Here is a 12,052-nt window from a genome sequence, read left to right on the forward strand (position 1 = left end):
TGGTGATCTGGACGGTGTTAACCTGGGGAGATCTGTCTATCTATCATCTGTCTATCTATCTATCTAACATCATCTATCTATGTAATAAGTCATTAGGCCACACTCTTAAGATGTGTGCTCTTTGTTACACACGTTACATTGGAATTTTTTTGAAAAAACAATAAAAGAGCAATTTTCTACTCAGCCAGAAAAAGAAACAAAATAGTGCAATTTGCAGAGACGCGGATGGACCTAGAGATTGTCATACAGAGTGAAGTAAGTCAGAAAGAGAAAAACAAATATCGTATAATATCACATATGTGGAATCTAGAAAAATGGTACAGATGAACTTATTGGCAAAGCAGAAATAGAGTCACAGAGGTAGAGAACAGACTTATGGCTACCAAGGGGGGAAGGGAGGGTGGGATGAACTGGGTGATTGGGATTGACTTGCATAAACTACTGTGCATAAAATGGATAACTAATGAGAACCTACTGTTTAGCACAGGGAACCCTACTCAATGATCTGTGGTGACCTAGAGGGAAAGGAAATCTAAAAAAGAGTACATATATGTATATATATAACTGATTCACTTTGCTGTACCGTAGAAACTAACATAACATTGTAAAGCAACTATACTCCAATAAAAATTTAAAAAAATAAAAATAAAATAAATAAAAAAGAGCAATTTTCTCATGAAGTTATTTGCACTGAAGTTCAGTGGGGATCTAGGCCAAAAAAGACATTGGCTCTAATGATAGAACATTACGTTTTTCTGGAGGGCCAATGGAACCTTGAAGATACCTTCTAGGCTGTGGGATTCCATTTTCGTCAGCTCTCTAAATTCTCCCTCAGAATCTCCTGGTTCCCAGGCCACTAATATCCTGCCCCACATGATAGGGACTATTTTTAGAGATGATTCAAGAAAAACTTCCTCTGGACTCAGCACGACTCCTATCTCATGCCTGCAGAAGGGGGTGCTGGCTGAGTGCAGGGCTCCTTGGGGTGGTCTGGGCCTCCTGAAAAACTGGGTGGCCCCTGGGCCCTCTGCTTACTTTTAAAGACTCTATTCCAACAACATATCAAACACGTTAAACACAACCTGCCCTATGATAGATGTATGTATATATACATATAACATAATCACATATACGTGTGTGTATATTTTTTTTATTGCCAAGTATTTTTAACTGGCTTTAATAATTTTGCTTTTTAAAATAATAGGATATGAACAAACAACACACGTTATTTCTAGGCGATCTCCACGCACTCTTGCAGAGAAAATGTTACTTTCAATTCATTTTTCAAATGTAACAAAATTATTATAAATACTAAATTTACCAATTAATGTAGCTGACATAATGGTCCACTTTGTAGACATTTAATTAAACATGTATTCATTTTGATTATGCAGTTTTTCTTTGTATATTTTGGAGCAAATTAATTTTTTCCCTGGAACTCAAATTTTCCTGTGTGGATAGCGGTCAGTGGATAAACTGGGTCTGCCTGGGCTTACCTTTTGGGCCAGCTGGGTGGGCCTGGTCAGGCGCATGGAGATCAACAGCAGACCCCACAGCTGGGGTGGGCAGACAGGTTGTGGGTTGTGGGCAGTGAGCATGGGATGGTCTCAGAGAAGAGTCGGTCATTTCCCAAGAGTTGGTGAAAGTCGTCTTTTCTGTCCTGTGGTGATGGGGAGAAAGTCAAACTTAGCAGATCCTCGGAATCATGGCGTTCTATTGAGTCTGACCAGAAATATGAGTCTGATGAATCATTTTATTTATTTACTTATTTACTTATTTATTTATTTATATAACCGAGGCTTGCGGCATGCGGGGTCCTAGTTCCCTGACCAGGGATCGAACCCTCGCCCCCTGCTGTGGAAGTGCAGAGTCCCAACCACTGGACCACCAGGGAAGTCCCCTGATGAATCATTAAAATAAGTCCTCTCGCATGGTAGATCTTTATGAGCTGATGTGAAAAGATGTCCAAGGCAAGTCAAGTGGAAGAGGCAAATCTTAGCACAGTGAGTAGTAGCATCCTGCAGTATGTGTGTGTGTGTGTGTGTGTGTGTGTGTGTGTGTGTGTGTGTACACAAGCACAGACAAATCTGGAAGAATGCACCAGGGACTAGAAACACTGATTATATCTAGAAAGCATAATTATGGGGAACTTTCACTTTCTAAGTCACCCATATCTGTGATGTTTGAATTTTCACGATGAACATGTAAATCTATCTCTTGATTTATGTGATAAGTCCTGAAATATGTCAGTTCACTCAAGATGCTTACCTCAAAACTTCAAAATAAAGAAATCAAGAACACTAGCGATATATTCCAGTAGGTTGAAAACAGCATGCCAGGAGTGTCATTTCTTGTCATTCATTAAACATAGGCAGAAGATTACCCAAATAAACATATATGAATGATTATTCAAGAAAAAAAAAGGCCACCTGGCAAAGAGGGCACCTGCAGCAGTGAAGCTGCCGGTGGTGGCTTTGGCCTATAACCATTAAGAATGTGTTTCTCCTTTTTCTCTGTTTTTGAAAACCTTGCTTCCAAAATGTTTGCTGTGAGCGACATTTCAGTCTTTGTCCTTTAAAAAATTGTGCAGCTGTTTGATAAGGTGAAATTTGGTTGCAAGGTGAAGCTGGAGACCATTTCTCTAAGGGCTGACAACTTTTTGGTGATAACGTTTTCGCCACCTGTTCATCGAGGATCTCCCAAGGGTATCAGCTGACATTTTCTGTCCTGATATCCCTACAAGGTAAGCTCCCGGGGAAATACATGTCACAAAGTGTCATCTCAGATCACACACAGGACACAGCTTCCAGGGTAACTGGGAGCCCATGGCACTTTGCATCATGCTGTGAATGTCACCAAGTTTCTGAACTTGGTGGTCATGGAGAAGACCCAAAAAAGGAAGGCAGGCAGGTTATCCCAAAACAAGCTCTGTATATTTTTAAGGAATTAATTTCTTTAGCAATTTTTTCTAAAATGTGTAGAAATGAATACTGTGCAAGTTGACTAATCAGAATAAGTCCTGCAAATGAAAATTTCAAAGGAGAGGCTCCAGCTCTGTGTGTCCAAGTTTCCATTGGTTGATTTGCTTATTCATTCATTCAGCGTTGGCTGCCCCTAAAGGAAGGGCTGAGGGAGGCTGATGCAGCAAGTAGAGTGAACGTGTAGACAAGCCGTATATGATGGTAAAGAACTCACAGTCTGGTATTTCCCAAACTCTGAGCACCATGGTTGCATTTTTTGCTGTATCTGAGTACCACATGTACTATCGTTTACTTAAGATTTTTCTTTAGGGCAACTGATATTTTTTCCTTCAGTAAATTTGTTTCTAAGGGAGTCTATGTATCTATTACGGACTCTTTGTGTCCCTCCAAAATTCTTATGTTAAAAACCTAACCCCCATGTGATGGTATTAGGAGGTGGAACTTTTGGGAGATAATTAGGTCATGAGGGTGGAGCCCTCATGGATGGGATTAGTGCCCTCATAAAAGGGACCCCAGAGAACTCTCTTTCTCACCAAGTGAGGATATACTGAGAAGGTGGCCATTGGCAACCTGGAAGAGGGCTCTCACCAGAACCCTGATCTCACACTTCCAGCTTCCAGAACTGTGAGTAATAAATTTCTGTTGTTGGTAAGCCACCCAGTTTATGGTGTTTTGTTATAGCAGCCTGAACTAAGAGAGTACCACTGTGAAATATAGATTGAATGTGATACTCATAGTTTTTCTAATGTACATTAAAATAAATATAAACTATTAAAATGGCAGGATGGCATGTGGGATCTTAGTTCCCCAACAAGGGACTGAACCTACACCCCTTGCAGTGGAACTGCAGAGTCTTAGCCACTAGACAACCAGGGAAGTCCCTAAAATGTTTTAAATACCTGCTCACATATCACCTAAAGACATCTTGATTATCAACCACAGAGTGAGCAGCAGTCAGGGAAACATTGACTTTGTAGAGGAGATTGGACATACACAATAGGCGTTAATAATCATAACCTAAAACAGGGCCCAATTCATGGGTGTGAGACCAGGGCAGTCACACAGGCCCCATGGTCAGAAATGCCCTGCATTGGGGGTTTAACGTTCTGTGGGCAGTCTTGAAGTTTTGTTAGTTTTTTTAAAATAAATTTATTTTATTTATTTATTTTTGGCTGCGTTGGGTCTTCATTGTGGTGCGTGGGCTTCTCATTGTGGTGGCTTCTCTTGTTGCAGAGCACGGGCTCTAGGTGCATGGGTTTCAGTAGTTGTGGCTCGCAGGCTCAGTTGCTGTAGCACGCGGGCTTAGTTGCTCCGTGGCATGTGGGATCTTCCCGGAACAGGGCTTGAATCCATGTCCCCTGCATTGGCAGGTGGATTCTTAACCACTGCACCACCAGGGAAGCCCTGTCATCAAGTTTTTGATTACTTTTTAAATTGAGATATAATTGACATATAACATTATATTAGTTTCAGGTGATTCACGTTAGTTTCATAATGATTCTATATTTGTGTATATTGCAGAATGATCACCACAATAAGTCTAGTTAACATCAGTCACCATTCATAGTTACAAAGTTTTTTTTCTTGTGATGAGAATCTTAAGATCTACTCACTTAACAACTTTCAAATATGCAATACAGTATTATTAACTATAGTCACTATGCTGTATATTACCTCCCCATGACATATTTATTTTATAACTGGAAGTTTATAACTTTTGACCACCTTTACCCATTCCTCCCATCCACATCCCCAATCCACCCCTTCACCACCCTACCTCTGGCTACTTCCAGTCTGTTCTCTGTATCTGTGAACTCAGTTTTGTCGGGTTTTTGTTTTTTGGTTTAGATGCCACATGTAAGTAAGATCATATAGTGTTTGTCTTTCTCTATCCGACTCATTTCACTTGGCCAAATGCCCTCAAGGTCCATCCATGTTGTTGTAAATGGCAAGATTTCATTCTATTTTATGGCTTAATAATATTCCATTGTGTATATATCTGGTTGGATAGATGGATAGATAGGTAGATACCATATTTTCTTTATCTATTCATCTGTTGATGGACACTTAGCTTGTTTTCATTTCTTGGCTATTGTGAATAATGCTGCAATGAACATGAGGGTGCATGAAGCTTTTAATAATCTTATCTTTGAGTTTGTATTTTCTTTTATTTTTTTTAATTTTTAATTTTTAAAAATGGGATCTTAGTTCCCTGACCAGGCGTTGGGTCTGAGCCCCCTGCTTTTTTTTTTTTTTTTTTGCGGTACGCGGGCCTTTCACTGTCATGGCCTCTCCTGCTGCGGAGCACAGGCTCCGGACGCGCAGGCTCGGTGGCCATGGCTCACGGGCCCAGCTGCTCTGCGGCATGTGGGATCTTCCCGGACCGGGGTACGAACCTGTGTCCCCTGCATCGGCAGGCGGATTCTCAACCACTGCACCAGCAGGGAAGCCCAGTCCCCTGCTCTTGAAGCTCACAGAGTCTTGACCGCTGGACGGCCAGGGAAATCCCTTTGAGCTTGTATTTCGTAAGTGAAGTCCGATGGGACAGTGAAGCATGTCCTGGTGGCTTGGAGCCTTGGTTCACACACCATGCTGTCTTCCTTCACTTCCCTGGGATGTGGTCTTGGCTGCCCACTCCCCTGACCCACAGTGTTCCAAGGTCTCCCAGCTTCCCTCCTTGCTGCTGCCCAGAAACCACTGCCCCTCTTAGCCCTGGCTGGAGGGGCCTGGGCACACGGGCCCTGCTGTGTCTTGGGACAGGGTATGGTGGCAGCTGTCTCTGCCCTGGGCTGGTACTCAGCAGGGGCAGACCTCTTGGTCTCCCCTGATCCAGGTACCTAGTGCATCCCCCTTGGGGATTGCCCGTCTGCCATGGGTTGGGGCACAGGCCTAGGGGAAGGGAGATGCCTGGCTCTGCTGATCCAGCAGCTGTGGTGGGAGGGGAATCAGTCAACCAGTGATGGGTGAGCGCCCAGTTGCGGAGAGCAGAGGTGGCTGGATGCCTGTGAGAGTCTGCCATCAGTATCGCCATGCCTGAGGGACCACCAACACTAAATAGAAAACAAAAACACCATGACAGGTCAAGAGAGAGCTTTCGGAAGAAAGGAAAAAGCTTTATATTTTAGCTTTATACCTTTAATGGTACCTTTTTTAGCTTTATACCTTTAATGGTACCTTAATTTATACCTTTAATGGTACCTTTTCTTTTTTTTCAACAGAGGCCCCTGTATTTTCCTTTTGTACTGAGCTCACAAATGAAGTAACCGCTCTTGACCCAAAGCATCACCTGGGAAGTCTCACTGGGGCTGTGCAGGTAGTTTCCAGGGGGCACTGGAGAACGTTTCCTGGTGGCCGGAGGCTCCAGGGAAGCGTCGCGGTAGATGCAGCCCCTGCTTTGGGAGTCAGATGGGATTTGGACGTGCAGGGCTGAGGCAAGGCGCACTTTGAGAAAAGGAACAGAGGTGGGAACTCAGGGTCTGCCCGGGGGACTGCGAAGGTGAGGTCTGGCTGGAGCACAGGTCAGGGAACAGGAACTGTGGGAAATGACTCAGAAAGTGGGTTGACTCAGGTCAACTGATGCAGGAAACTGGTTGTAGTCTGGGACTGCAGACAGGACGACCCTGATAGCTGCTAATCAGGGAAGCAACGGCTGGGAGACTATGATGGTGGTGATGGCAAAAGGCCTAGGAAAGGAAATCCAAGTCTGGGAAAGGGGTGAGATTGGACCCCTTGAGGTGATTATACAAGTAGCAAGTCACCCTTTTCTTTTTTTTTTAAAATTTTTATTTTATTTATTTATTTTTGGCTGTGTTGGGTCTTCGTTTCTGTGCTAGGGCTTTCTCTAGTTGTGGCAAGTGGGAGCCACTCTTCATCGCGGTGCGCGGGCCTCTCACTGTCGTGGCCTCTCTTGTTGCGGAGCACAGGCTCCAGATGCGCAGGCTCAGTAGTTGTGGCTCACAGGCCCAGTTGCTCCGCGGCATGTGGGATCTTCCCGGACCAGGACTCGAACCCACGTCCCCTGCTTTGGCAGGCAGATTCTCAACCACTGCGCCACCAGGGAAGCCCCCACCCTTTTCTTTATAAACCTTGAGAGGTGAGGAGCTGAATTGCAGCAAGAGGTAACTCTGTGAGGAGAGAATGAGACTAAAGGCAGGGTGGGGCATGGGGAGAGTCCAGAGAGGAAAGAGGCTAGATGTGTGTTATCCAGGCCAAGAAGAAATGATCTATCGCAAGTGTCTCCAAACTTTTTGGATCACACAACCATAAGGTATTTTTTTGAGCACACACCCTAAGATATATATCTTATTTATGCATAAATTATGCACGTGCACAATTCTATTATGGTTGTTATGAAACAAAAGCAAAACCAACTTTTAAAAGGATAACTAGGGAATTCCCTGGCGGTCCAGTGGTTAGGATTCCGGGCTTTCACTGCCGGAGATCCAGGTTTGATCCCCGGTCGGGGAACTAAGATCCTGAAAGCCACGAGGTGCGGCCAAAAATAAAAAAATAAAATAAAATAAAAGGATACCTAAAAATGAGGATAAAAAGACGTCCTGCTGTCCTCTTTCACCCCACAGGGGGCTGCCATCTTGTCCGTGCTGGAGCTCTGGAGCCTGGTATTTTGCCTGGAGGCCTCTTGCCCGGTTCTGTGTCCCCAGTGGCAGTTCAAGACTGTCCTCCCAGATCTTGTCAAGTAAAAGGGGGCTGGGCTTCTGGGCAGTTTGCATCGTACATGTGTGTGGAGAGCGTTGTGTGCAGAGTTGTGCAGAAGAGTCGGGCGTCGGGGCAGCAGACGCCGCCGAGTGTCTGGGAAATTCCTGGGCGGAGAAGCCTCGGGGGATCCTCATAGCACCCCCTGGGCAGAAACTGTTGCCTCGAGGTTACCAGTCACACAGCTTGGCCAGGATTCAGACCCAGGTTTGGCTGACTCCGGAGCCCGTGTCTGCCCCACTGGGCTGCACCACCTCCTCTGGTCAACTTTGGGTCGGGTCTGTGTTTCTGAAGAGGAGTAAGCTGTTGGGTTTTGCTCCATCGCCAGAGCAGGACTGGTTGTTGGAAGGGGAAGGTCACTGCAGAAGGCCCTGCCAGCACCCTGCCCACACTTGCCAAGGGCATCCACCTGCAGGCTGGGATCCCCATCCCAGGGTTTTGTCCTGGGGTACACTGGAAGTTGAGGGGCATTGGAGGAAATCTCCCCCCTCCGTCTCCTCTCAGGTGGGACAACTCTGAGGGGTGGTCCCCACTCTCTCCCAGAGGAGCCCCAGCCGAGCCTCAGATGCTCTTAGAGGCGACCTACCTAGTAAGGCACTCTGCTTGGGCTCCCTCCCCTTCCCTTCCATCCCTTCCCTGTTTCAATCCCTGTTCCTGGTATCATTTCTTTCCTTTCCTTTCTTCCTTTCTTTTTTTTTTTTTTTTTTGGACCGAGCCACATGGCATGTGGGATCTTAATTCCCCAACCAGTTATCGAACCCGTGGCCCCCTGCAGTGGCAGCACGGAGTCTTTATCACTGACTGGACCGTCAGGGAAGTCCCCTGGTATCGATTCTTGAACAAACTGCTTGCACAAGAGTCCTTGTCTGGAGTCTGCTTCTGAGGAAGCCAATCTCAGCAGGGCCATCGGGAAGGAGCCTTGTCTCAGGGGAATATAACTTGCCTGTCCCATTCCCTCTGCCTAGGCCTTGGCAGACATCGCCAATCAATCATGCCCTTCCTCTCTATAAGCCCAGATCTCTCCACGGGGCATCTCAGGACACTATTAACAATCGGTTGGAATTGACGAGTGAGTTGGAATCTGCTTGCCAGAGACGGAGCCTGAGTGGGGGTCACCACAGGGGAATATACCCCTTTGCTTCCAGCCCTTAGAGCAAAGAAAACCCACCACCAGGTGAGCAGAAGGGAGGGGGTGAAGTGGAGGGAGGGGGCTTCTCCTCTACCACAGAGCACCCCTCCCCATACAGCTTTGGTGACAAGTCCCAGCAAGCATAGGAACGGAGAATACAGTTAGAGGTAAAGCTAGTGCCATTTATCAAGTACCTGCACCCTTTAAAACCTCACTGCTAACCTTCATCTGCGACCCAGGCCTCACTAGGCAGCAGGTGCAAGTGCAGGGCCTGTTGCTGGTAAGGCCTGTGTTCTTCCCACCCTGTGCCGCCCTGCACACAGCACAGGGCCTCCCAATTCAGCCCCCAATCGAGCAGCTCGTTATTATTTGCCATCACGCACGTGGCGAACGTACATCCCAGTTTGTCCAAGGTGGTCTGGCTCTCACAGCCCTTTACTCTTTTCATTCCAGCGTTCAAGCCAGGAGGGGTAGAGCCAGCCTTTGCCACACTTCTATATAGTACAGATTACCGATATGTTATAATATGCATGTAAATACGATTGCAAATCTGAAATCATTTGTCAGACTACGTGCCCTGGCGATTTTCATTTGGAGACCCTGATTGTTGTTGTGTCTGGGCCAAACCTCCAGCGGGACTGGGGTGCCAGAGAAGGGCAGCGTCAAGGGGGTGTCATTTCTGAGCCACGGGCCTCAGTTAGGTCTTTGAGTTGGGCTTCCTTCTTTGGAAGGTGGCAATATCTAGGCCTTGGGAACAGAGCACTGCTTCCTCTCTGGAGTGTGTTATTGAAACACCCAGCATATTTGCATGCTTTTTCTCTGCATCTTTAACATTTCTGGGAACTGCTACAACTTTTTTTTTCTTTTAAAAATATTTCTTAAACTAAGGTGTCAGGCTTCTGCACTTCCATACAATTTGAATTTATTTGCATTCAGCACAGGTTGTAAGACGCCCTGTTTCTCTTGTAATTTCCTGTGCTTGGGATATGCACTTGGGTGGGCGAGACTCCTGGGAGAAGCTGCTGGCATTCTCCAGAAGCCAGAAGTTTACCCTGGAAGCTTTTGCTCAGGGTCCCCTCCTGCCCCCCGGCTGATCCGTCCCAACAACCCAGCTCTGGGCAGACCCAGCTTTTGCCTTTTTAAGGACAAGAAATCTTTCCCTGCATGCCCCATTTAAGACACATTATTTCAACACCTCCTGGAAGGGTGACAGAAGGCCCAAGCTGGTGTCCCCGAGGGCTGAGGGACAGGAAGGCCCCAGGCTCCCAGAAAAACCAAGTTCCTTCTCATCTGGGCTGCACCAGTTCCTCTAGGTAATGTCCCCCCAGCTCCCTCCCATCTGGTCTTCCATCTGACTCCTAGTCCGAGATGATGGTGTTTAAAGTCCTGGCTTTACCTTTAGGGAAGTCTTGGTTTTACCTCTTCTATAAAGTGAGAACACCACCCTCTTCCTCCTAGAGTAGATGTGGGATTAAATGAAATGTGAGAGAGAGCCTGGGAGAGCTCTCACCGTGAGGCCTGCCCTGAGATGAGTGGGTACCCCGGAGGGGGTACGTGTTTACTGCCTCAGTGTCCATATCTGTAAATGGTGATGGTTACATTTCACTCACAAGGGGTTCTTGTGACATGGAAATGAAATATTCCATGTAGAAACTCCCACCCAATAAGTGGCGGTAATTAGTTCCCCATTGCTGACAATTGCTCATGAAGCCTCTGTTGTCCCACCTAACCCCGGAACTATGTGAGCGATGAGATTTCTGAGCCAAACATTCTTAGGAAAACCAACGGATACCTAGCACTAACCCAGTGCCAAGCACTGGGGATCAGACATGGAGGTGAGAGATGAGACACCATGGCGTCTTTAAGGAGCTTGCACACAGACCAGAGGAGGAAGACAGACTGGTCCCCGCCATCGACAAATGTTAGGAGAAGGTGCATAGAGCAGAGCGGAGGCACAGCTGAGGGAGCGTGTCTGATCTGCCGGGAGCTGGGGGAGCTTCCCAAGGAGACCCTGGCACTGGAGTGATGGGCCTGAGCTTGTCAGGCAGAGGAGGGGGAGTAGGGATTCTGGGCGTGGGGAAGAGAGTGACAAGGATACCTGAGCGGGAAGTCATCTGGAGAGGTGTGGGGAAGCTGGGTGGCTTGGAACATAAGACAAGAGGTGAGGCTGGAAAGGGACCAGGGTTTGGCTTTTGTTCCAGCATCACTGATAGAACATCAAAGTCCCTGCCATTCCCTGTTCTCTCTCTGTCTAGTGTCTGGGAGTTGCCTCTCTGAGAAGAAAGAATAAGGAAGGACTTGAAGGGGACAGGGAGACGGGGGTGGGGGTAGGTTTGACACTTGATACAGGGTGATCAGAGAAGTCCTCTTTGATAAGATGACATCAAAATAAAGGAGCATGTGGGACTTCCCTGCTGGTCCAGTGGTTAAGACTCCGTGCTTCCAATGCAGGGGGCCTGGGTTCAGTACCTGGTCAGGGGACTAGATCCTGCGTGCCGCAACTAAGAGCCCGCATGCCACAACTAAAGATCCCGCATGCCGCAAAGATGATCCCGCACGTGTTAACAGAGACCCGCGTGCCGCAACTAAGACCCGGCGCAGCCAAATAAATGAATTGATTTTTTAAAAAAGTAAATGAGCATGTGACTATCCAGGGGAAATTGTCCCAGGAAGAAGGAGCAGGAAAATGCAAAAGTCCTAACGTAAGAATGTGCTCAGTGCATCCAACAGGGGCCAGTGAAGCTGAAGCAGAGTGACGTGGGGAGGAAGTAGGAGATCAGGTGAGTGGGACGGCAGAAAACAGATAATATAAGGTGTTTGGGCCATTGTAAGGACTTGGGCTTTTGCTCTGTATGAGATGAGAAGTCACAGGACAGTTTTGAGCAAAGGAGCAATTTGATCTGACTTGAGTTTTAAAAGGTTTACTCCAGTTGCTTATGTAGAAGTAAGGATGAAGGCAGAGGCAGGGAGACCACTTAGGAGGTTACAGCAATAATTCCGGCGAGAGTTGATGGTGGCTTGGACCATGTTAGAAGCAGTGGAAAGACGCACTGGGTTCTGATGTATTATATTTTGAAGGTAAACCAACACGATTTACTAATTATTGCATGTAGGGCATGAGAGGAAGAAAGGAATCAAGGATGACTTCCAAGATTTTTTTTTTTTGCCTGAGCAACTGGAATTGTCATTTTCTGGGATGAATAAGACCAGGAGCAACACTTTGGAGGGA

Source organism: Pseudorca crassidens, chromosome 14 (genome assembly GCF_039906515.1).
Source record: "Pseudorca crassidens isolate mPseCra1 chromosome 14, mPseCra1.hap1, whole genome shotgun sequence".
In the NCBI taxonomy this organism is placed as follows: Eukaryota; Metazoa; Chordata; class Mammalia; order Artiodactyla; family Delphinidae; genus Pseudorca; species Pseudorca crassidens.